Here is a 27,753-nt window from a genome sequence, read left to right as displayed (position 1 = left end):
GTTCACTTGGCTCTGTCAGGATGGTTTGTTATTGGTAAATGGTGCAATTTCATAGGTCAAAGTTCACCAAATTGGAACCGTTCCTTAAAACAAATCAGCTGATTGCAGTGCTGTGAATAGATTTTGAAATGTTGTGGCTGAGCCCTTGAAGGAAGTGATCACGAATAACTGAAATCTGAATTTAGAGAACTAGAATTATGGAGAACCAGTTAGATCCCTCGAACAGTGATGCTAATCAATTTAACTATCTGAAAAAGGGGCCCATTTATACTTGACACAATAAAAAAATTTCTTTAATAATCAATTAACCTGATTTTCTCTAAAAAAGATACGATAAGATGACCCTTTATTAGTCCCTTAGCTGGGAAATGTACAGTATTACAGCAATAAAGTAGAGGTAAACCAGATCAAAATAACAACAAATATAATACATAGGTAGCAGTAAAGACATTGAATAAGTAGACAGTAAAATAGCTAAATATAAAAAAATATAATCGTAACACGACTGACAATATAATCATCCATACAACAAAATAGTCAAACCTCTGCCAAACAATGCACCTTTGCATTTGACCAATTTATAAATAAAAGGGATGTATAAAGCAACGGGCCAAGAATTCATCCTTGGGGAACCCCTGATACAAGTTTTGCTCCGATTTATGACTAATGGATGTTCTGGTCCCTTAAATAAGTAGGAAACCAGCCAAGAACAGGACCTGTTTAAATAAAAATATCATAAAGGAAAAGAAGTAAGGAAAGTCAAAAGGAATGAAAGATATCAAACGTATGGAGAGAATAAAAGAGGTGAAGGAATAAGCAAAGATTGGGTGCTCAGTGAATCCTCGTCTGTTTGAGGCTGTGATATTGTATTCTGGGTCTTGAGGGTCGTACTCAGGGGCCCCCAGAGGTCCCGGGCTCTTTAACCTGATTATGGGGCCGACGGCTGCTGACAAACAGAAGAGATTCATCAGAGAGGAGGTGTGGAGGAGCAGTGATAAAGCAGCAGGCAGCTGCAGCCGCCGACACTGCAGAGCTTCAATGCAGAGATTAACATGAGAAAGCAGAGAGGAGGGTTTGGCAGAGAGAGAGAAAGAAAACACACGAGCATGAAGAAGCCTGAATATGATTTCACACATTTGTTCTGTTTGACCGGCAGAAGGCCGACAGAAACACCAGCGCTGTAATCACAGATCCCACAAAGACTCATTCAGATTTAGGGGAGTCCCAACGCTACGATAAATAGAACAATCATTTTTGGTGCCAATTTTTTCTATTTACCTTCTTGAAATAAATAGCAAGCTCACAATAAAGCTCTTGTCTCTCAACTCTGTCTCTACAAAATTAGCTCTGATACAACCGAACTCTCAGTTATGTTTCCATGGAAACATATTTTTTTATAGACCAAACAGTGGCAGTTTTAAACAAATGGTTAACGGACAAAACAAAACAAAATACAACTGCGTTGTTACGTTTAGGCAACAAAACGACTTGGTTAGATTTGGTAAAAAAAACATCATGGTTTGAATTAAAACAACTATGATGTTGGTTTAGTTGTCTAAACCACCATAGTTATACAAAGCCCAAACACGATGGTTTTCTGAAACCAAACTAAGAGGTTTTGTTGTCTAAACTGAGAATTCGTCAAACAAAAACACAACAAAATGACTTTTTCTAACTGGACACTAACATCAGTCTCCTGGTGAATGCGCTGTTTTAAGACCGGTCCAGCAGCCAGACCTCCTCCGTACATGGATTTCAACAAACTGAAAACAAATTTGTGATATGTCAAGAGCAAACGTAACCCACAACAAAATACGTTTCCCTAGAAACGTAATCCACAATGATGATGTTGGGACTACTCTTTGTGTAAAGTGTCCTGAGATAACTTCTGTTGTGATATGACACTATAAATAAAATGTAACTTAGTTGAACAATGCAGATTACTTTTGTGGACACGTCATTTTTTGGAGACCAGCCTGGATAATTTGTGTAATAAACACTATGTTGTCTGTTTTCTGTCAGATTACAATTTTTGAGTCTGTGGTTCAAATGTATTATTCAGACGGCTCTCACCATTGGGTGTATGAATGACATGTGAACTCTTGAAGTCCTACGTTGACTTTTTAAAGATTGTCTCCAGAGATTCTGACTTTGACTCAACATTTAAAGCCTTCAGCGGAACGACATCTGACCTTATCTGTATGAGTGGATGAATGCTTTACTGTCAGGGCAGAAACACAGTTATGTCCAGTGCTGCTGTAGTGGTGGATCCGAAGGGAAACGTGATCTCAGACCGGTCAGAAAGTCTCAGGTGGGACCCTGACCAATCAGAGCTCTCGGTCCATCACCCTCTGACGTGATGGAACAAGGCAGTTCATGAAAGAGTCACGACATTGAAATCTACTGATTCGTGTACATGGACACACATTTTCCCCCCGTGTCACTCAGCACAACTTTTAAAACGGATGGATTTGAAACTCATTTTATTTTCTGTCAGTCATGACAACATTACACTACATTAGACTACAGAACCAAAGTTAGGTTGAAACAACAAAACAGGGTTAGGTTCAGACAAAAAATACCTCTTAGTTACATTTAGGAAAACCGTCACCAATTCATCACTTCACAACAACACTTTGGGACACATGGATGTGTTTAATTTGGGTGTCCACCATGAAAAATGATCCTAATTAACTTTCCATTGATAATCTTTAAGTGCTGAGTGACAAAAAATAAATAAATTACAAATCATGTCCCTGAAAACGAAACCAAAAGATTGCATTGAGTATTTCATGACCTGCTGGGAGACTGTTGGATGGTAACATCACTCCTCGTCACCTTCTCCATGTGTGTATAGTCATTTTCCTTAATTAAAAAAAAACTACTGTAGTAATTTTAAATTAAAAATTAATAAAAAAAAATGTAAATGACTACAGTAGTGATGCTACTCAAGTACCGAAATCATGTGACATTTATTTCTGGTTTCAGACGTTTTCTGAGTGTTTGAAACCCACGTGGTCTTTGTCAGTCTTTAGACTACGTCACCTGGCTCATGATTACGAGGATTGGATATGATTTATCATGCATTAATCTTTGTAGGTCGCTTTGAAAAGTGTATGAGAACAGCCGTCCTGAAAAGAGAAAATCCATCCATCCATCCATCCATCTTCTACCGCTTATCCTGTATTTAGGGTCACGGGGGGGCTGGAGCCGATCCCAGCTGTCATTGGGTGAAGGCAGGGTACACCCTGGACAGGACGCCAGTCTATCACAGGGCCGACATGTAGAGACAGACAACCATTCACAGTCACATTCACACCCACGGGCAATTTAGAGTCATCAATGAACCTATCCCCATCCTGCATGTCTTTGGACTGTGGGAGGAAGCCGGAGAACCCGGAGAGAACCCACACTTACACGGGGAGAACATGCAAACTCCACACAGAAGGAACCCGGGCCGACCCAGGAATCGAACCCAGGACCCTCTTGCTGTGAGGCGAGAGTGCTACCCACTACACCACTGTGCAGCCAAAAGAGAAAATCGTTTCCTTTTTTTTGTCAATGTAAATAAAGAGGTTTTGATAAAATTTTTACATTTTAAACTAGTCTAGTTCATGCAAGCACTCAGTTTAAACGGTTCTGGTGTTATACTTTAGATGTTCAAATCAGCATCACTGGAGGTGACATCACTGCTTCCTGGAGGATGATGATGTCACCGTACGATCCGACCCGCTGACAGGCCAATGACTCACCCAGCGGGCGACGCTCAGCCTGCTGGGTGCAGCGCTTTAATCTCATCACTCCTCTGCTGCTGATTCATATCTGACGTTTATTGTTTTCTACTGTTTCTCTTATTCTTCTCTTTAATAAGGTTACAGTGGAGCAAACAGCAGCCTCTTCTTCTACATGCACTCAAATAACACATTCAATTTGAAGAAGGATACTTAGATGTTGACTCCCACACAGTTAGGTAGAAAGTCTCTTTGTTCACATCTCTCCATTGTATTTTTGATAACGTGAATATAATCACCATGTGAGATACAAGCTGACTTCACATCTGCATGACATTAGAAGACAGAGAATTACAGAAATGTTCAGATTTCTCTAGTGGCATCATTCATCAAGTATTAATTCATTAAACATCAATCGTTCATTCACCTACTACTAGTGCATGCAGGCTCTGGGACCATGTAACATGTTTTTTCTGGCAGAAAAGTGTCCGCAGGGTTTTGGAGACATATTTACCCCAGCGTTTCATCAAAAAAAACACACTATATAAATGAAAGACTTGTACAGTATTACGGTTTTACGGTGTATCAGGGTATATAATCATGGCGGTATGATTTTCCATACTGTCATGAATACAGATGCTGCTCTTTATGGCGCTGTATTGATGTGATGTGTTGTAGTGACCAGCAGGCACCACCAGAGGTCGTCTAGTATAAAAGGCAGCTGAGCTCAGAAAAATGTCGTCTTTTGTTAAAAAGTTTATGGTTTATAATAGGGATGTCAGTTTTAGTTTTTTTTTCCTTTTGAAAAAAGTTCATGTGTTAGCTTTTACTGCGGCCCTCGACTGTCTCAATGAGCATTGCCGCTGCTTTTTTGCTTTTTTGCGTTATTTTCTTTTGGGTTAGCTGAATTTTGATCAGGTTACTGCTGTGGGTGATCAGCTGATGTTCAATTCAATTCAAACAACTTTACTGATCCCAAAAGGGCAATTCATTCGTAGCTTAAACCATCCACAGATAAGCACATAGACAACACTGTCATACATATCAACAGCAGGAATAAGAATAAGATGTATGTCAGAAAAACAGATCAGCATCACGTGCCAGGGGCAACAACAGCAACAGGGCAAGTGTCCAACACAGCAATAGCCTACATCGTAGCTGTAGTGACTGCTGTATTTAGTAAGGTAATGGCTGAAGGAGTGAAGGACTTGGCATAGCGGTTAGTTGTCCTGGGAGGCGCTACATACCTCTGTCCTGAGAGCATTAAACTAAAAGCATTCGCCAGCACATGATGAGGTTTGTGTTCCTATTTGTTCCTAATTAGCTGATATTCATTCTAAATAGTTTGAAAGTGGATGAAGAGCCGATCAGATATACTCGCCTTCTTTCAAGCCTTCTCTTTAAGCCGCTCTAAGAGTCCCAATGGCGAGCTCCGGAGTGTAAAACAGCTCCGGAGCTCACCGTAGTGCACTGTGGGGCATTTGTGTAGCCTAAGTGTTTAGGTGTGTCACTGGGTGCTGTGGGGTTCAGGTAACTGAAAAAAAACAAGATGGTGACGGCTGAAAATCAAGCTGACGATGACCAAAAACAAGGATGGTCAGCTGTTCACAAAGTCAAGGATCGCCAACATGGCTGCTTGAGGCGGTTTTACATCATCACCTTCAGGCATCACAGTGAGGAGGAGAATTTCAATTGGATGAGTGTTGTCTAAAGGCTAAAAGTCGCTCTGATTGGAAGAAATGGAGCTAAGCGGTGCGGGGACTCCTGATGAGGCGTGAACGACACCACGGCTCATTTATTCAAACGGAAACTCAACCAGCCGTGAGAGCAGGTCATCGCCTCCAAAGACGAACACTGATGGCAGGAAGGAGGGAGAGCTGCTGCAGCCATCTGGGGCGAGAGACGGAGAGAGAGAGAGTCCAGGAAGTGATGTCATTAAAAGCAGCACACACTCTCAATCTGAGCGACTGGATTCCGTCAGTTTGATTTCCGAAAGCAAAAGTATCATTACTCAATTGTCTTTCAGCGTCTGCAACATGATCAGTAGAATTCAACAACAGCACCCTTGTCTGCCTTCTAAATGACCATATAAGGATTAGACTGTAAACAGTTGAGAGCTTTCCTCTCCAGACATTAAAATACTAAGATGTGACAGCCGAAAACCAAGATGGCGACGGCCAAAAAAAACAGGCTCTCTCAGTCTGTGGTCTTGTATTACTGTGAAATGAGTCCTGATTCAGTCCAAGAAATGCTCCAGACCAGCATCCCAACTGGCATTCGCATCACTTTTTGCCAGACCCTTTCACCAAATGTAGTTTTGCGTTTTAAAATATGTGGTTGTGGTCCCGCTGTGAGCTGTTGAGTCATTTACCACTGAATCTGAAGACAAGATAAATTGCAAATCTAATAGTGTTGCTGCCACATTAGAAGATAAAGTATTTGTATTTGACACTTTAACACCAGACTAGACTTGACAAGTTCCAGCCATGAAGTCGTCCTCCTCCCTTCGGAGGAATGTTTTGGCCTCAGCTGAAAATGATGATGAAAGCGCTGCAGAGTGTTGGACGTCTTCCAAACAGCAGGTTGAAACAGGCCGTTGTTGTGATAATGGACGACGCGGATGGACAGAAGCGTCTCTGACATCTGTCCTCACACACACTGATGGGAGTTTAACTACATGCTGGACCACCTGCAGGTTCTTTACAGTCCATTCCATCTGCTCCGCCATCAAAGTGCCCTCGGCTGAATGAACTACAAACAAGGGATGTGTTCATATGAGAGCAGGTCAAGAATCAGCAGCATGTCGTAGTTTCTGTTCCAGATAGTATCTCTGAGACAAACCTATACCTCAAGGTTACACAGAGACCAGAAACCGAAGCAACGTCAATACGACCTCTTAGCGGCACATCACCTGCTCTGTTCAGACTACAAGGTACTCGGTTCGTTACGTAACTTAACTGACTCTACGCCATTTAAAAATTAGGTTTCACATGTGACACGAACACCCGACACGTTCTCTTCTAACCTGCTAAATGTGATGTTCCCACACAACGTTACTGCATTGAGATTTAGGTTTGGAGGGAAATCTCAAATGAGTTTCAAATGAGTTGATGTAGGGAGGAAGTCTCGATGGTGGACGGGTCAGAAAGCGTAGGGCTTTCACCAGGAGGCTGATGTCGGTGTCCCGGACAACCGAGTCCCTCTCTGTTGTTTTGTAGCGTGATTCTCTGGTTTTGTTTGTCGACCACAGGCCAACACCGTTGAGGAATGGGAAGGAGGGCGAAAAAGAGCCGTTACTGCGGGTGGAACAGGCAGAAACGTACTCCTTCGTGTCGGTGGACTTGGAGGGCCACCAGCAGGGTGGCTGAAGAAGCTGTCCAATGAAATCTCTGATGGCATGCAACCTTGGAAGCGTGTCCCCACTGGAGCACCTGAGATCTGGCAGACGGGGGCATGAACAGCTGGTGTGGTGGACAGTCCTCAGGAGTCAGATGATCCTGGACCACCCTTTCAATCACCCACCCAGGTGGAATGGAGGTTGGCACGTCCTGAGACCCGATCAGGAGATCAGAAGCTCTCTTCTTTTTCTTCTTTCAACAATGAGACAATCATAACATTTATTTTTGTTTTGCAAATTTTTGTAATAAATATCTATTAAGAAACACAGACTCAGTGTTCTAGGTTTCTGTGCGTACATTTTTTTATTGGATGACGGATGGAAACAGTGTGCAAAGGTGAGTATAAATAGAGTTTATTGAAGCCACGCCTCCTCCTGCCACGCATGCAGGAGAAAGAACAGGAAGAGAGAAACAGGACACGGGTGCCAAAGTGTTATTGTTACGTGATGCCTTCGTCACGTTTTATCTGAAACGTAACATAATTTTAAGCCAAACCATGACTATCACAGGGCTGACACTTACAGTCCACACGCTCACACCTACACAATAAGAGTCATCACTCCACCTCTCTTCATCCTGCAGGTCGGCACTCGGAGAGAATCCCAGAGTTGGTGAAACATGAAATCACATGTAAATTCCATGTACACGAATCAGACTTTAAACAAACTGAGACTGTGTTGGTTTTTCCTACGTCAGCAAACTCCTTTAGAACCTCTGAGCATCTAATAAGGATGTGGCTGTTTTCACATTATGCATTCACATTAATGTAGCCTTGTGGTTCGGTATCAGACACCAAGGAGCATGACACAATGTATTTGACACTCTGAGGATAATAACACACTGGATATGCAGTCTCCCGGGTAACACCTTTTACACGATTTATAGTGTCATTTCACAACAGCAGTTATCTCAGCACACTTTACACACAGAGCAGGACTAGAACACGCTCAGGATTTTAAGAGTCAATGAATCTCAAATGTCAAGGTTGTTGTCTGGTGGTATTTCTGTGCAAGCTGGACAGAAGCAACTTATATAAGTGTCCCCGGTAACAAGCTGCCTTTAAATGGTGGACTCAATGGAGGACTCAGGTGTGTCGGTGAATAAATTAGACACACCCAAAGGTGTGTCAAAGGATTTATGGAAAACACAAATACAGTGAAAACATATCACAAACAAAGATAGTTTCAAATATAATATATAATAATCTTTTCTCAAACTTGTTCATCCCACAAGCAGCCCGAGGCCTTCATATTCCATCTGCTCACAGGCATGTTGATGGAATCGAACCTGGGACTTCTCTTGCACAAGTGTCTCTGGCAGGTTGGTGTCCGTCTCTTAAGTTAGTCAAGTGTAAACGGTCTCATTGATCTGAAGGAGCTGCTGTTGTTTCCTTCATTAACGAGCCGGATGTGTTCCTTCGTCCCTGCTGCCTGGAGGACTGGAACTATTGATCCGTCGATTTATCCACCGTCGCATTCTGACTGCATTCGTTGTGGTTCAAAGACACACAAGTTCCAGCTTTAAAGTGATCCGAGAATAAGTGATGAGCTTTGATGTCGTCAGCTCACACGGATGTACGCTGATGATGGTGTGGTTTCACTGATCGACCCGTCACCCTGCAGAGACCTGAGCCCCCCAGATTGATTTTGCTGCCGAGGTGCAGACCTGAAGAGACGAAGGTGAGGCCACGTCAAACCCCAGCGAGGACAGACGGACAGGTATTGATCTCAGCTCTCATGACGTGTCATTTCCTGTCCATAGCATGCACGTTGCATTCAAGAAGCTGGAGAAGTCAACACCTCTCAAACACACAGAATGGAGTTCACCTTTTATCGGAGTCTGATAGCACCGTAGCTACCTTTAGCACAGCAACTGCCAGTAACGTTGGCACTCCTGCAGCCAGCGTCTAAACCAGAGGTCTTCCATGTTTTTCAGTCCAAGGACCCCCTGGCTTATAGTGACATGTTGGAGGGACCCCCTATTACACCTTGTATAAATTGAGTTGCTTATTGAACCGGGCCAATAATAATATGTAGTGCAGCCTAAAGTGCTTGGAATAAAGGTATGTAATGATGGATGTATACAATGCTAAGCCATTAAAATAATAACCGTTGACGGATTAATATATTTATAGAACATATTTTAATTATATATTGTCATTTCAACATCACAATTTCACAACATAACATTTAAGAAATAGAAAGATTTAAATTTGCTTATTATATGTTGTATTTGTGTTAATGTGTATTTTATTTACATTTTTTGGGGAAAAAATGTTGGGATCAAATCATTTCGCGGACCCACTGCAGTAACTACAGTTCAGGTTGTAGAGATGGTTTGGGTCCAGGGAGAGATGGATTTTTTTTATTTTGTGTGGTGTTTAACAAAATAATAATTGAAGCTTATCTACAATAAGCACATTGACACACACCGCCCAGCCGGATACCAGCTAGTCTTGTTCTTTTATAGAAGCTGCTCTACATGTTTCACTGACTTAATAACATCCCAATAAATATTACAGGAACTGTGCTAAAAGTCATTACTGACATAGTGTACTGTTTAACTTTCACTGTGACGTTATAAAGCCTGTGATCTAACTGTCTACTTGTTCTGTCCTGAAATAAATAATTTTCCTATTGACCTTTTTTAAATTAACGAGATCATATAAAATATCACTTAATCTGGCATTTTCCACTTTTATTACAGCAATCATATATCTGTCATCACAGCAGCTGTTTGTGTCACCATGAATACTAAAACCAATCCGAGGCCTTCACAGTGTGTGTGTGTGTGTGTGTGTGTGTATGTGTGTGTGTGTGTGTGTGTGTGTGTGTGTGTGTGTGTGTGTGCGTGTGTGTGTGTGTGTGATACAGATGAGTTAATGTGGCCTCGTAAAGCTTAACGAGAGCAACATACAGACATATGGCTGACAGAAAATATCTCCCATCAGGCCTCTGTACATGAGGACACAACGAGACTGTAACCTGGGTCATTTAACAGCTTCAAGGAGTTTACTGTTCACCTCTCTGTTCAAAACTTTCACCTGCTCGTCTCCATTATCAGACTCATATAAAAACTTCTTGTCGTTTTATTTCAGGTCTTAAATCTGCTTAATGTTCTAATCAGAACTAAACATGAACAACTATTTTTGTTGTTGAAGTTGTAGCTTCCAATGACATCTTCTTGTAATGCAACATCATCTGACTGAATGTTTGCAGAATCCTACAATAAAAAATAAAAAAAATCCTCTGGCAACTCCATATCAGAAGCAGCTAAGGATCATGGGTATTATATTTCATTAGGAGATACTGAATAACATTGGACAGATCCAGATTGCTTTTAAACCTGGTTCCAGCTCCAAACTGTCAGTGTGAAGCCGAACTCTGAACAAACAGCTTCAAAGAAGTCAAATAAAGTCTGATCTAGTGTTCTTGGTTCAGCTTGAACCTGAGGCTCTTCATAAAATCAGGAAACCAAAGACTCAATGAGAAGGTTGACTGGGCAGCAGGAGGGCGACTTGTCTTCCTCCTGCAGTTACACAACGAAGATAAACGAGGCGGCTCAGCACACTTCATACTTCACACAGTCACCAGATTAATTACAGTTAATCATGTTGGATGAAGAGTGTAGCGGCTGCTGATTGGCCTGTCGCTTTGATGCATTACCTCTTTTGAGGAGTCAGAGAGCCGCTGAGGCCTCTGGGAAACCTGCATCATTAAACAGGAGAGCAAATGAAGCTTTTAAATAAATCTCTGTGAGTTTAACTGCTGATAAATGTAATGAACATCATGTAAAATACAGAATTTAATCTTAAGTCTAATACTAAAGTTAAAATCCTCATGTGGTGTCCTGTTGAACCAGCAGCTTGAGTTGTGTAACAAGATTGATACGGTCTGCAGTCTGTTCAAACAGGTCTGGAATCAGCAGGAAGGAAATCTGAATATGGAGATGGGAGATGTGTCTGCGTGTCCAGTATGTAGATGGATCTGAGACTTGTCTAGCAAAGCTTGGCACGAAGACTGGAAACAGGACATGAGAGGGAGATCCAGGGTTTTGATCCTGATCCCTGATCCTGATCTGACATGACTTCCTGTGTGTGATCCTCCAGCCAGACTCTCCAAACACGTCTGTGCTCGTCTTGAACAGGTGACGTTCTACAGGTGAGAATGAGTCCTTGTGTGTGAGTCAATGCTGATTCACCTACACTCACACGCACACTCACACGCACACTCACACACACACACACACACACACACACACACACACACACACACACACACACACACTCACACACTCACCTGTGCTCATCAGGTGACTCAGCTGCTGATGTCACCTGTGACTCACTGATGTCAACATTTAGCTCTTCATATTCAGGATGAAATAAATGTACGATTACCCTGTTAGAGGTTTAAGATTCAGGTGAAGCTTTGTTTCTTTCTAAGCTAAACTTTTTGTAGTCCATTATTGTAGTTTCTCCAGCGCAGACGCACATCAATCCCCGGTGTGGATCATCAGCTGTCATTCATCAGCGGTATTATAATGACGTAGCTTAGTGAAAGTCCGGTGGGATTTTCTGAGCACCGCGCCTGACTTTTCCTAAATCCTGCTGAGTTCTCCTTCCAACTTCCAAGGTCAAGGACCTACTTTTGACTATTGACTATGGGTTTCAGATCAGCTTCAGGTTCAGCAAAACTGACAGTGAATCTGTGTGATGGCAGCCATTAATAAATGTAGTATTATGAAATCAACCTCCCCTGAAATCAATAAATGTGTCTTAATTTTAATATTTATTCATATATGAATTACCTCATTTATTTATTTCAAGATTTATTTCATATGTATATTTATTTATTTAATATTGGCTAAAATGGCATTCCATATTTTTGAAAGGCTGAACGCCAACAAATATGCATCGAAGCAGAATATTGGTAAATTAAAGGCACAATGAGCAGGATTTTGTCGAGAACTTTGTCCTCTGGTATTTTGCTCGCTACATTGGTCCCTTCATAGTTTCCTCTTGGCTATGCTTTTATAGAGGTCCTGAACATTCAACATTATCAAATATGGGATAATAACATACAGACACACTGCTGCTGATGACTCAGCGGAATTGTTTTTAAAAACATCTATAAATAGAGTGATTGTGGCTCATCGCTTCTATGCTAATGAATATTTTCATAGTTATTGATGAGATCTTCACTCAAGTCACTTCACATCTCCACAGAGCTCAATGTATCTCTGTCTCTTTCTCCACCGTGATCGTCATCAAGATCATTATCATCTTCATTATAGTCGTCGTCTCCAGAAACACACAACAGTCAGCATCACTTCAAACACGGCAGCAGCAGCTCGTCGGCTCGCCGAGGCCTTTTAATTAGCGGGATCGGATCCCCGCTGAGGCGCCGCAGTTCACCGAGGTTCACCGGCGGGTCACCGTTTGATGTTCCCTCGCCGTTGCCGGAGCTTCCTGTTTCCTCGGGCTAACGGAGAATCTCACACTGACATGACAGCGAGATGCTCAACTCTCGTCAGCCATTTCCACATCGTTAATATTCTGTGAAGTCACCAGGGACTCACCTGAGGAACGGGCGGAAAGATAAATGTGTGAAATGACTGCATCTAAAAGACCGAATATAAACTGCTTGTCAACATGCAGAGAAACGTTATTGTTATAATGACATACTGTTTGTGACGGAACATTTCAGACACAGTAAAGAAAAAGATTTTTTCTTGTATTTCTATAATTTTAGATTTCGATTTTAAGATTACAAGAATGATCTTATAAAATTCTGTGGTAAAAAGTCATGACTCATATTTTGATTTAGATTATCTTGGCTTTATTCTGACAATCTGTAGGTATAGGTTATTAAAAAAACAAATTAACTAAATGAATAAATGCAATTTAATAATCCATTATATAGGGGACAATTAAATATAAACAAATATAAATATTCTGTAATTGTGACATACTAGTTTGCATACTAAATGCAGAAATTATAAAAAATAATTGTAATTATATCATTATTATGAATATTAATCCTGATTATATCCAAAAGGCCTTAAATGTTTTTTATGGATCAAATGTAAAGCAAATTTAAAATAAAATGTTGTTTGTAAAGTTAAATGTTAAATTTTAATTAGATATAAAATCAAGTCATCAGCATACCCATCAGTACATCCCTGATTATTTTTTGTGATTTCTTTAAACTTTCATGAATTATTGAATTTACAGTATATATTTTTTAAATATTAATGAAATATTGTAATTAGTGGTCCATTTAAACAACTGACTGTGGTGTTTTTTAATCTGTAGGCTGGAAGCCGTCACATCAAAGTGAGGACGACTAGTCTCGCTGAGCAGAGACACATTTAATAAGAAGCTGTCTTTTGCGTTTAATGAGCTCCTCCGGGCTCCTCCATATGAATAATGGATACTTTATTCTATTTCACAGCCAACAAAATGGCTTCTGTCTTCTGGAAGGAGCAGAGCTGTGATGTGATGGACTGGCTGGTAATGAAAGAGGCCCGAGGCGGGACTCCAGGAGGCCGCCGCCAGAACGGATTACAGAGACCTTTACAGGAAAAGGCAGTGAGATGTTGTGTTATGAGGTGTTATTTCATTGAGGAAAATCATGAAGGTCCAGTGAGTGTAAATATAATCATTTCTATTTTGTATTTTCTAAAGTATTTTGTTTCAATTTTAGTGCTTGGTAACTTTTATACATTTTCCTTTAAGTAGTTCACTTTTTAGAGCAGTAAAGCTGAAGAGGACGTTTTATATTTGCACAAAATTAAGTTTTGACCATAGTAAGAAGTGGACATCATCATTGTGACGTCACCCATTGGGCTTGAAGCCTCAAGTTCGGCATTTTGGCCTTCGCCATGTTGGATTTTGGCCACTTTGCATTTTTCAACCAGTGAAGGAAGTGACCATATTTGGACTGTGAAGGAGCGACGGGTGGATCTGATGAACACAAGCAGTAGAGCGGCACCCTGGGCAACAACCGTACTGGATCTGGATCCATGTGGATTCTGGTTTGAAGCTGCTAACAAAGTTAGCTTCATAATTCAAGGTCAACTTTACAGCTAAGTGTTAAAGTCATCTTAGTAGCTAACTGCATTGGTAGCGTGGTAGTGACATGTCAATCACACGGTAGCCCCACCACTAAATCATCCCTGTTTTCAGCAACATCATGCTGGATTGAAGAAGACTTCAAACTAGAGATTGAAACCATAAACTCATGTTTGCAATGTTTACTGAGTAAACTGGATAATTTTCTCATTGACTTCCATGCAATCAGACTTCTTTTGCTAACAGAGGAGTTGCCCCCTGATGGTCAGCGGAGAGAATGCAAGTTTAAGGCATGTCAGCTTTGGCTTCACTCTTCAGAACCGGGTTTCCACCTGGTTGAGAGTCTTGAAAACATTAACAACAATCAGTTTTAAATCACCACATAGTCATCACACACCCTCCAGTGTGTCCTGCATCAGGAGGGGTTTGAACCAGCATCTCTGCACTAGAGGTCATCTTCTGCTGCCGAAGAACACAAAGACAAAGAAGATCAGACCGAAACTTTAGAAAGTTCACCTTGTGGTTTGTTTTTTTTAAAACTTGTTTTAAATGTTGAGTGACTCATCATTCTGTTGTTTTGCTGCTGGTCTCATATGCTACGAGTAAAACCAGATGTACATGTCCTGATGTCCCAAATGGTCTCGTTCTCTGGGTCAAGTTCTGGTTTAGGAAAAGATGGTGTAACTGTTCCGTTTTAATTCTTTGTTAAAGGAAAACACCACCGCATTTCCATACTGAACTATGTTCTGCTCTGATCTTAGACAAGGTGATACATACCTCCCTCTCCTCTGTGCGCCGATGTCGAAGTGCTTCCAGTTGTTATTCCGCCATACTATATAGTTTCCTTGTTATCCGCTTAGAAAAATTGGCATGTTTCATTTTGTGTAACCAAACTTGGATCGTGTAACTACTCACGTAACCGTATTTAAATAGGGACAACGTGGAAGTGCTTGGTCGCTTCTAACTTCACCCCCCTTTGGATCCTAAGGACAGGCTACATGCTAGCAAATTAGCGCTGCGCGGAGTGCGCGCAAGAGCCATTGAGTGCACCCACAGAGGAGAGGGAGGTATGTATCACCTCGTCTAAGATCAGAGCAGAACATAGTTCAGTATGGAAAGCGATGGTGTTTTCCTTTAAACAAGGGATGAAAAAAATGATTTAAATCCACTACTCTTTGGTAGCAAACCTGCTTCTGAACCAGATCTACCAGAACGTAATGTAAGAGATAGAGACTCAAAAACCTCAACTATTTGCCTGTCCTGTTGAGTGAGTGATTATTAAATGACGCTTCTGATCAGAATTATGAACATAAAACAACGCCATCTTTTCCTGCAGAAGGACCATGACCCCAGTCCAGGACCAGGAATCCTGTGTTTCACTTGTTAATTAAACAGTTCATCGTAGTCACAATGATCAATCGAACAGAAAATAAAATAGCTTTGAGTACATTTCCTGGTGGAGTTTGACAAAGTGTTTCCGCACAAAGAATTGAGCCCAGTCCACGTGGATCTCAACCTGGAGCCCTGACCACTAGACCATCTGGGACAACAGGTGATGGACATCATGCGCATTGTTGAATTGATGAAAATCAACAGCCAGAAAGTCAATTAGTTGATGAGTGCGTGAATCTGCACATCACTGACAGCTCCCACCAGGGTCCATGTATGAAAATGACGTTTTTAGCTACCACTGGTATGATAAGGTTTCTGATCTAGAACTGTCATTATGGATGTTTTGTTAATTTCTGCAGGTTCTTCCTTCAGTTTGATCTTCTTTCTCTCTCTGTTCAACTCTCTGAATTATCTTCTAATCTAAAAATTGTCAGAAAGTTCTGGTAGCTCAATCAGAAGCAGCTTTGGCAACAGAGACGTTTTGAATTAAAATCCTTTCTTCATCCCCTGGAATGAAAAAGAAGAAGAAGCTTTGTAAACTAGGAACTGAAGCAAGACCCCTGATTGCAAACCAGTTTAGCCTTCATCAGCTGAAGACAGTCCATTGGGTTCGGACAGCAACGTGGAGCTACAGAAAAAAGTCCTCCAACCTAAACCGGCCAAAATCACTTTGCACTCATTTCCTGTCACCCCACTTCAACACAGCTGTTCTTCAAGGGAACAAAGAGTTCAGTTGAGTCTCACTAGCAGGAAGATGTTGTGTTTGGCTTAATTTATTTATAACAAAAAAGGGACATTTGAAAGAAATCATAAATGTTCAGGTGATTTCAAAACAAAAACAACCCTAACAAAAAATGATTCAGAGGCTCAAAATGAGTTTATTGGGAACCAGCAGGCAGCAGCACACCAGCTTCTTCTCTGCATTACAGGACTCTACTGCTCTACTTCTGCCTCACCCAGATCACATTTCGGTTTGTTTTTACTGTGTGGTTCGTATTGGTGTAGGGTCAAAGGGCAATGAGGCTGGGGGAGGAGTAGTGTGGAGGGGTCAAGGCCACCGGAGGAGTCTGAGCAGGCAAAACAAGGTGGAGGGTAGGAAGAAAGAGCGACGGAGGTTCAGTTTGTCTGGAGGCACATAAACACTCATTACTACTACGCCACCACTTTGCTGCTCTGAATCTTAGATGTGTCATAACTGATGTTTTTATTCACAACAACACACAACTCTATTATTAACATGATGGGCGGCTGTGGCTCAGAGGTAGAGCGAGTCATCCTCCAATCATTGGTTTGAATCCTGGCTTCTCCAGTCCGCATGCCAAAGTGCCCTGAACCCCAAATCGCCGAACCATCAGTGTGTGAATGTGTATGAATGAGTTAGGCATAATTAGATCCTGATGTGCAGGTGGCTCCTCCTCCATCAGTGTGTGAACGGGTAAATAGACGAAAACACTAGAAAAGCTCTCTAGAAATGCAGGTCCATTTACCATGAAGAAAGCTTGGAACATGTTTATAGCTGGTGTGATTGTTTGTTGTATGTTTGAATCCCGAGTTTACACTTTATTGTCTTGAAACTCTACAGTTATTTTTTAATCATCAAGAATTCAATAAACCATGACCAAGCAAAGATTGACGGGCATGTTTTAAATGGTGGATTGTCCAATGTTGCTGAACCTAGACCTGGACATGAACATTAACCTGGACCTGTACCTGCTCTTGCACCTGCACCCGGATCTGCAACTGCAACTGGACCTGAACCTGCTGGACCTGGACCTGAATCTGCAACTGCAACTGCATTTGCACCTGCGCCGAACCTGGACCCAGACGTAGACTTGAATCCAAACATGGACTTGGACTTGGACCTGGACCTGATGTGTAGCTGGAGGGAAACAAAAATGTTTTGTAACAAAAGTTTTTGTTTCATTTATTGCCACATCAATGAAAAACATTGATCTCACTGATCTACAACACACACACACACACACACACACACACACACACACACACACACACACACAAACACAGTGTAGTGGCACTTTCAAAGACAAGGGTTACCCCTAACCCTAGGTGACACTAGTCAGCGGGAGTTTGATCTTCGATGCGTGTCCACAAACCAAAAAGACGTCACTTATATCTCAGTTGTTTCTTTTATTTCTTATAGTTCTTTACAGCTCAAAAAATATTACTCATGATCGAAAGATGTAGCGTGACGCTCCCGCTGATTCTGAACAAAGACTGAAATCAGTAATCACACTTTTCACCTGCGCTTCACCTGGCTGCGCCCACAGTCCCCTTTATCCCCGCCCATCAGCACCTCAAATAATAGAATTAAATCAATCGGCCAATACAACCCGGCCCCTAATTATAAGGCAGGGAAACTTATAATTAACTAAAGCAGAGCATCATCACTGTTTCACTGTATCACAAAATTCTAACTACTTACTAACCTTATAGTTCATACATGTACATAACATAATATAGCAATACAGAAGTACTTGATCTTCTGGGTCCTTGCTGTAAAAGAAAAAAGTCGTTTCTGGGGCAGCGATCCGCCTACACCCCTTTGTTAATGTCAGTCAGTCGTCAGTCATTAGTTATTAGTCAAGTGTCAGTCTCACAGACGAGGCAGAGCTTGTCGATGGGCCTTTCGAGGGTGCTGCTCCTAGTTTTGACATGTACCCTACGAACAAGACCGCTGGCGTCCAGCGTAGTCTGCTCCACTCTGCCTAGTAACCATGAATTTCTTGACGAGTTTTCATCCATTATCATGACGACGTCCCCAACTTTGAGGTTCCTTTTTATCCTGTTCCACTTTTGGCACTCTTGGAGGCTTGGTAGATACTCTTTTGTCCATTTTCTCCAAAATACATCGGCCAGATACTGGGCTTGCTTCCACTGCCTTCTGGAGTAACAATCATGCTTGCTGAAGAGACCAGGGGGAAGCAGTGGCTTTTTAAGTAGCAACAAATGATTTGGCGTTAATGCCTCTACGTGACCTGGATCATCCGACGTAGTGGTTATAGGCCTATCATTAACAATTGCTTCCACCTCACAAAGCAGAGTTTGTAGGCATTCATCGTCCATAGTTTGTTCACCCAGCACTTTAATATTCTCTTCACCAGCCTTACTTGCCTCTCCCATATTCCACCAAAGTGTGGTCCAGCCGGTGGGTTGAAGAGCCACTGTATTCCTTTTTCGGTCAGAGTGTTTTTGATTTTGGCTTGATCCATTTCTCTTACAGCGGCTCTGAGCTCTTTCTCAGCTCCAACTAGGTTTGTCCCATTATCGGATCGGATGAGATCCACTTGTCCTCTTCTACACATGAAGCGTCGGATAGCATGAATGCATGAGCTTGTGTCCAGGCTGTAAGCGACTTCAATGTGAAGAGCACGTGTCGTTAAGCAGGTAAACAGTACACCATACCTTTTAATGATGGTGCGACCTCTTTTGACCTCTATGGGCCCAAAATAATCCATCCCTACGTGTGTGAAAGGGGGTTTGTCAGGAATCAGCCGATCTGCCATTTTTTGCTCCTGACCTCTTGCATGATATTTTCTGCAAACCACACAATGAAATATAACTTTTCTTACTGCTGCGTTTGCTGCAGGTATCCAGTAGCGCTGTCGAGGGTGAGAGAGCATGAAGTTCCTGCCAGAATGTCCAGTTTTTTCATGAATGTCTTGCAATAACAAGTAAGTAGCATGGAGACCTTTCGGCATTATCATGGGATGTTTTGAGCTTTCAGGCAGGGCAGATTTATGTAATCTTCTACCAACTCTGAGCAGGCCATCCTGGAGGCACGGATCCAACCTATAGATGGGGCTGTTTCTTTTTGGCGCTTGCTTTCCTTTTTGAGCTGAGATTTCTGACTGAAAGCTGCAACACTGACAGTACTGCACAATCGCCACTTCTGCTTTGTTCAATTCTTCCACAGTCAGCGGTCCTTGAGGGGGGGAGGCAGAATTTACTATTTTTCTTCCCTTGTGTGCCTTTGAAATCAGATAGTCTCTTAAGGCCTGATAATGCTTCCGCGTAGTGATCACGCAACGGCAACGCAACGGCCACGCAGTTGCTTGGAGACCGTGATGGTTCTGCGTTGGGTTTACGTGTCGAAATGCAATTCAACGCCACACTGGTAGAGGGCGCTATGGTTTTTTGTAAAGCCTGACCGACCGACCGAGACTCTTGTGACGTATATCGTCCAGCCTCGATAGCCTATTTGTTTACCTTCCGGCTTCCTCCTAGTCACAGTGAACGATGGAGACCGATACAGAGAGACTGCTGGCATTGGAGATCGAAATGATCGAAGCCGAGGAAGAAATACTTCTATTGCAAATAAGGGCGCGACAAAGATGACAAAGGAGACAACAGCGGAGGTGGTCCGTACGTCCTTTAAACGTGCCGAGGCAGAGGACAGGCGAATATAAGACTCTTGTCCGACCAATGCGAGATCTGGACCCAGAGACACACTTCAAATATTTCCGAATGTCGGCGGAAAGGTTTGACGACCTACTTCGGCGTGTGCAGCCCTTCATACACCATCAGAGCACACACAACATGCCCGTGGGTGCCGCTGAAAGACTGGCCGTGACGCTGAGGATTTTGGCTTCGGGTGGAAGCCAACAGGCTGTAGCGGCAAGCTACAAACTAGCTTCCTGCACGGTATCCGGCATTGTGTCCGAGGTGTGCAAAGCGTTGTGGGAGGCATTGCAGCCAGAATTCCTGCCCTGTCCTACTACTAGCCAGTGGGAAGCTATTGCTGGTGATTTTTGGCGCCTCTGGAACTTTCCAAATTGTGTTGGGAGTTTAGACGGAAAGCATATCACCATCAAGGCACCGCCGAATGCCGGGAGTGATTACTTCAACTACAAAGGAACTCACTCCATCGTCCTCATGGCTACTTGTGATGCAAGATATCGCTTCACCATGGTGGACGTTGGAGGGTACGGACGGGAGAGCGATGGTGGTATTTTCCAGCGCAGCACATTTGGAGAAATGTTGCTCAAACAAAAACTGAATCTGCCCCGCCAGCTGTTTTTCCTGGCACCATGACCAAGGCCCCACACCTGATCGTCGCTGATGCTGCTTTCCCTCTGCACAACAATATCATGCGCCCCTATGGAGGTATGTAAAACACTATACTCCACACACTTTACATTGTCCATTAAAACCATAACATCTCATGTATGTGAGTGTGCTGCATTCTCTTTTCGTGTATAGTCAAATATTTGTAAATGTGGTACAATCATGTTACTAACTTGCAATATTTGTTTTAATAGGGAGACAATTGGGAATAGAAAAGAAGACCTTCAATTACCGCCTGTCCAGAGCCAGACGGGTCATTGAAAACGCCTTTGGAATCATGGCAGCACGGTGGCGAATTCTGGGCCGGCTGATTGAGTTCCGACCTGACAAGGCTGTGGATGTCACCAAGGCGTGTGTTGTGCTTCATAACTACCTGTCCTACACAGACGCAGCGAATGCACCAGAAAGCCGCTATGCACCACCCCAATTTACAGACACAGAATCTGGCGGAATTGTACAGCCTGGTGAGTGGTGCAGGGAGGTGGATGGAGATTCAAACCTGACACCCGTAAATCGTCAAGAGATGACCAGTCGCCTTTCTGGCCCAGCTGCATTGGGTGTACGGGAGGCCTTGACGAAATTCTTTCTGTCGCAAGAAGGAACTGTGCCATGGCAGGCTGACATTGTCTCACGTGGCACACTTGAACAGTGATGCTTATAAACTTGTGTAAATAAACATCCACAATTTTTCTGAACTTGGTGTTTTATTTCTTTGTGCAAAAAGCAACAAGGTGCAAACAATAAAATAAAACAAGGTGCAAACAATAAAATAAAACAAGGTGCAAACAATATAAGTATTAAAGTTTAGTTAAAAAGTTAAAGTGTAATGAGTCAAAAGTTAAAAGTACTAAAAGTGAAAAGTTACAAGGTGCAAACAATGAAATTAAATAAAAACAATAAAAAATATCACACAAATTCAACAACAACTATTTACAAACACAATCAGCTATATACAAGTGCAAAAAGGCAATCATTCCAAGCTTTGCAGGAGTGAACTACCTTCCATTAACATAAATGCCTGTCAGTAAATGACAATGAAGTTATAATGGCAAATGGCTGCAAAACATGAATATTTACATGGGTTGTGTTTGTGCTAATGCTTCAGTCTTTTTAATGTCTTCTCGTAGTAGCATGTATAGATTGTCCATGGAACCAGACCTAAACTGTGGTGCCACCCTCCGCAGCATGTCCACCACGATCAGGCCGAACCGTGAGAGCTCGTCCGAGGATGCTGCCACCCTTTCCTCCAGTTCAGCTCTTCTTGTTTTTAGCTGCTCCAGGTCAGCCAACCGCTGGTTGATGTAGTCATCATTGTGCTCCTTCCTCTTCCTCTTTTGGCCCACCCGGGTCAGTGGAGACTGACCTGGGGAGCCTAGGGATGGTCGGGGCAGTGGAGACTGACCTGGGGAGCCTAGGGATGGCCGGGGCAGTGGAGACTGACCGGGGGTGCCTAGGGATGGCACAGCTGGTGGACAGGGGAGCTGGGGAGACACTGGTTCTTCTCGAATGTCTTGTGGTGGCAGGGAGACAGACGATGTTGATGGGGTAGACTCAGGTGATGATGATGATGGGGTAGGCTCAGGTGATGATGATTGGGGAGACTCAGCCGATGGGGGAGACTCCGACAAAGGACACGGTGGCAGACTGGATTCTGTGGGGGTGGGTGAGGTCTGTGGTAAACAGAGAACAAAGGCAAAAGTTACATACAATGTGCTAAAACAGAAGATAGGCTAGTTGGTCGTCGTCGCTGTCCATTCTGGTCATTACATACAGATAACTAGCGAGTAAAAAACAGTTTACAGCCATGAAGGCACACTTTACATATATTTTGTTGCCAATCAGTCGAAACACTCTTTTGATGCTTTTGATTACATACGGACTACTAGCGAGTAAAAAAAAGTTTACAACCATGAAGGCAGAAGTTATATATATACGTTGTTGCCAATCCGTCGAAGCATTTATCACACCGTGAACACAATAGGCTATGTTTTGCACTCTGACGAGACTGCTAGTGTGCTAGCTAGCCCAAACAAAGGTCGACCAGACAGATATTTACCTTGGCAGGAAAATTCGATGAGGTGGCCCGGTGTTTGATATGCGGGCATAACCAGGAGAGCATATGGTAAATGGGAGGGACTTTCTTTCCCCCCGCATCGCCGCTGCATGTGGACATGTTTTCGGACACGAGTGAACCGGTCCCTCACATTCTTCCACTTCGATTTACATTCCTCCACTGACCACCCAAGGTTCTGAGAGATCTGCTCCCACGAGTTGACGGACATTTGGTGGTCCTTGTAATTTCTCGCAGACACCTCGTACAGGTTCGTGTGCATGCGAACCTCCTCCGCCAGACGCTCTTCCAGGTTGTTCATTTTCTCTCGACCAGCTAAACAAAACTGACTCGAAGATTTTTAAAAATGGCGGTGTTTATGAGTGGAAACCGGATAGCGGTCTCCAGCGGATGTAGTTAGCGGACCAATCACAGCCAATGCCGCTGCGTTGGTGTTGCGTTGGCGTTGCGTCGCCTCGACGCGCGTCAAGGATTTTTGGGAGGTGCACGTCAGGCCCTTGCGTAGGACGCAAGGGGGGTCCGCAAGGACGTAAGGGGTCCGCAAGCCCCCTTGCGTTGTGTCGACGCGGAAGCATAATCCAGCCTTTATTCTCAGGATCCAGGCTATGGCCCGTTTTAAGCGCCACCAGCTAAAGTAGTAGTCTATCAACCTTTCCACTGCACACAAGCCTTCAGCGACTGCAGAAAACGCCAAGATTGTTTTTCTCACCTCTGGATCATCCTCACCAAGATTCAAGCATTGAGGCTTGTCCACCGCTCCCACATTTGCACTCTGTAGGAAGGCAGGCCCTTGCAGCCATGTTTGGTTGGCCAGGAACTGCTCCACTGTGAGTCCCCGTGAGGCACAATCAGCTGGGTTCTCGGATGTATTGACAAAGTTTCACTGCTCGTCACTTGTGGCCTCCTTAATGACATTTACTCTATTAGCCACAAAGGTTTTCAGCCTCAATGCTTCATTTGTGATGTATCTTAGCACAGCTGTGCTATCTGTCCAAAAAGCTGAGGCTTGGAGGTCCCACTGGAGCTCCCTTTTCATTACCTTATCTATGCTTACAGCCATTGCCGCTGCAGTAAGCTCTAATCGTGGGATGGTGGTTTGTTTCATCTGGGCTACTCTAGCCTTGCCCATCATAAAGGCGCAATGAACATGGCCGTTCTTATTTGTCAGCTTCAGGTATGACACCGTCCCATAGCCACTCTCACTGGCGTCTGAAAAGTGAATGAGCTGGGCTGCGGCTATCGGACCAAAATCCCTCGGCTTGATGCACCTTGCTATTTGGAAGTTGGATATTTGGGGCAATTGGTTCACCCGATTTCTCCAATCATGCAAGAGGTTTTGAGGGATTTCTTCATCCCAGGTGATTTTTTCCTTGCACAGCCTTTGCAGAATGGATTTGGCAGGAAGTATTACAGGGGCAAGAAATCCAAGAGGGTCGTATATGGAGCTGACCGTAGAAAGAACTGCTCTTCTTGTGTTTGGCTTCTCTTTTGTAGAAACCTTGAATTTAAAGGAGTCTGAGTTTTCACACCACAATACACCCAAGGCTCTCTCTATGGGAACGGCGTCTTTGCCAAGGTCCAATGCTTTCACCTCTTTTGCTCTGTCATTCCCCGGCACCGACTTCAAAAGGGCACGGCTGTTACTCGTCCATCTAGACAGTTTGAAGCCTCCAGTGGCGCATAGTGTTGTGAGCTCTTTTCGTAATGCTATGGCAGCCTTCTCACTGCTAACTGACTTTAAGCAGTCGTCAACATAAAAGTTTCTCATTATTGTTTCAACAGCTTCTGGTGATGACCTTATCCTGTTGTCCTCTGCAGTTTTGCGCAAGGCAAAGTTTGCGCAGCTGGCAGATGAGGTGGCTCCGAAAAGATGAACTACTACCTTTTGCTCAGCCATCTTTTGGGACAGGTCTCCGCCTGGCCACCAGAAAAAGCATAGGAGGTCAGTGTCCTTCTCCGGGACTCTCACCTGGTGGTACATGGCTTCTATGTCGGCCATCATGGCCACGCTTTCTTCTCTGAATCGAGTCAGCACACCTATGAGTGTGTTAGTTAAGTCTGGGCCTTGGAGCAGCCTTTGGTTAAGAGACATCCCCTGGTAACTGGCAGCACAGTCAAACACAATGCAAAGCTTTTTCTTTCGTGGATGGTATACACCATGGTGAGGTATATACCAAGCTGTGCGTCTTTAACTGCATTTCAGGGAGCTTGACAGCATATCCTTTATTCAACATGTCTGCCATGCAGTTGGAATACTCTGCATGAAAGTCAGGATTCCTGCTCAGTCTTTTCTTAAGGGTGAGTGCACGCTGGATTGCTGCTTCTCGATTGTTCGGCATCTTTATCTCTGCGTCTTTCATTGGTAGCTCAATGTAGTAGTGTCCCTCCTTGAATTGACTTTGAAACTGATTCCATGAATCTTTTGTCAATTGACATTTCCAGTTTGTCATCACGGCTGTGTTCTGGAAAGTCTATGCTGTACTGCTGCAACAGCATCTTTTCTATGTTTTCCACTGCTATCCGGTTAACTGTGACAGCCTGCTGTTCTCTTTCCACATGTGCCCTTATCGGTCCGTTAACTGTCCATCCCAGGATTGTCTTGACAGCATATGGTCCATTGTTGCCACTGTGAATCACTCTCCACGGCTCAAAAACTTCAGGAGTGTCATTCCAATAAGGAGTCCTACATCAGCATCGATGTCTGGTAATTTCACGTCCCTAAGGTAAGACCACTTGTTAATGTCCTTTTTGTGAGGGATGTTTTTCTTTCCATCTGGAATCCTCTTCTGGACAAACACCTTTGAGAGAGTTATATATTTGTCCTCATTGATCCCACAAACTTCCAGGTTTCTTACAAGACAGCCCTTTACACACTTGGTTGAGTTCATGGTGCTTAAAACTATCTCTGTTCCTTTACCATGCAGGTTAAGCTGTTTGACCAGTGCATCTGTACAAAAGGTTCCGGAGCTCCCCAGATCGATGAATGCATAGGTCTCCAGAATTTTTGTCCCCAGTTTTGCTTTGACACGCACTGGAAGAATTGCCAGGGTGCAGCTGTCTCCGGCCCCAGTAGCGAGAGACGCTTCCTCATCCAGACCCACGAGAGCACTTGAAATTGTTTGCTGATTTTCAGTGTATTCAGTTTGACAGCCTGTGTTAGTTTGCTTTGTAACATTTCCATCTTTATGAATGTGCAACAAGCTTGGGTGTTTTTGTGAGCACACCTGACATATCATTCTTCTGCTGCAATTTTTGCTAAGATGCCCCCTCAATAGACAGCCGAAACATATGCCATTCTTTCGTAAAAAGTCCAGCTTCTCTTTGTGTGATTTTTCTAGGATTTGGTGACACTCAGCCATTGCATGATTTTTCCTGCAATACAGACATGGCCTGGTGAGGGCAGCATTGTTACATGATGCGGTGGGCCTGTTGCTTGTATTGACAGCTTCACTGCACAATGACACGCTGGTGGCAAAACTACTGCCTCTTGGATTTTCTTTCTTTGACATTTTTACAGCAACAGGTATTTTTCTTTCTTTTCCTTCACCTGCCATTCCATGCAGGTCGCCAAAGAGGGGGTAATTTGCTATTCTTGCCTCTTTGTCCACAAAGGTTGTCAGATCCACAAATCTTACCCAGCTTTGCTTTGTCTCTGTGATGTCAAAGGCCACAGCTCTCCATTTTTCTCTCATTTTATAGGGGAGTTTTGCAACCACCACTCTCATGTTGGCCGGGTTATCCAGTTCCTCCATATATTCAACATCTCCCAAAGCATTTATGCAGGTCACAAGAAAAAGGGAAAAACTGTGGAGGGATTTGGCATCTTCATATTTAATCTGCGGCCAGTTCAACAATTTATCAGTGAATACTGTTGCAATCTTAAGGGGGTTTCCATAGCGGTCCACCGCTTCTCTATAGCCCCGGCCAGAGGGCATATGTTGGCAGCTTTTCACCAGGTCATGTGGCTCACCCTTTGTAAACTGCTCCAAGAAGAAGAGTTTATCTGCATAGTTGTCAGTTTTTAAGTCTATAACATGTTCAAATGCCTTCAAAAAAGACCTGAAATCAAGTGGGTTGCCACAAAACACAGGCACATCACGATGAGGTAAACGAGTTGACTGTTGTTGTTTGACAAGCAATTCTGTTATATCCTACTGCCTTTTTATAACATCATATAATTCATTGTCATGCTTTATTATTTGTTGATGACCAGTGTTGGGTTTATGCATTGTGACTGTCTCACGTGGCCCTTTAATCTTGGGTTTTGCTCCCATTGATGAGACTGGAGGCTGCATGGGATATGTGGGGGGAATTGTCACCCTTTGCACATCAACACCCTTTTGAACATGTGAAACCACTGCTTCATCAAGATATTCATTCATCCCATCAATTGGTCCAGAATCATATTCTTCATACACTTTAATCTTTGCATTAGACACCGCCAGGGCAGTTTGAATCTTTAGCTCCTCCTTTTCAGCAGCAAGCTGTGCCTCCTTTAATGCCAGTGCTTCTTTAATGCGTGCAGAGGATGTTGATGTTGCGCTAGAGCGCGCACTGTGTGAAGTTGATGATCTTTGTTTTGACACGTTTGACACACTGTCCAGCGGAGATAATGCATCCTCCTCATCAGCAGCCCCGTCGCTGTGGGGGTTTGCCTTGGCCTCTTTGCACCACAAAAATACCTTTTGAATGAATATCTCAAATCTCTTCAACTTTGGCTGAAACCATTGTTCCTGGTCAGTGCGCAGCTCCTCCGCATTTAAACGCCGTTGAACGGATTCGTTGAGCTCTTTGAACATCTCGAACACAGCGTTGAAATCCTTCATCTTCATCTTTATGTCTCGATAGTCCGCTTCCTTGCCCAAAAGATCCTCGATCTGGTTTGATTTTAAGGTAAGCTGCCTTAACTTTGTTCTCCTTGCACCGATGTCATGATACAACTCATCATCCTCGCCCCTTTCCGCGAGGTCAGTGTCACCGGTGTTTCCACTCGTCATGTTTCAC

The sequence above is a fragment of the Eutrigla gurnardus genome (assembly GCF_963514095.1).
Source record: "Eutrigla gurnardus genome assembly, chromosome: 16".
In the NCBI taxonomy this organism is placed as follows: domain Eukaryota; kingdom Metazoa; phylum Chordata; class Actinopteri; order Perciformes; family Triglidae; genus Eutrigla; species Eutrigla gurnardus.
This window is presented reverse-complemented; position numbering follows the sequence as displayed.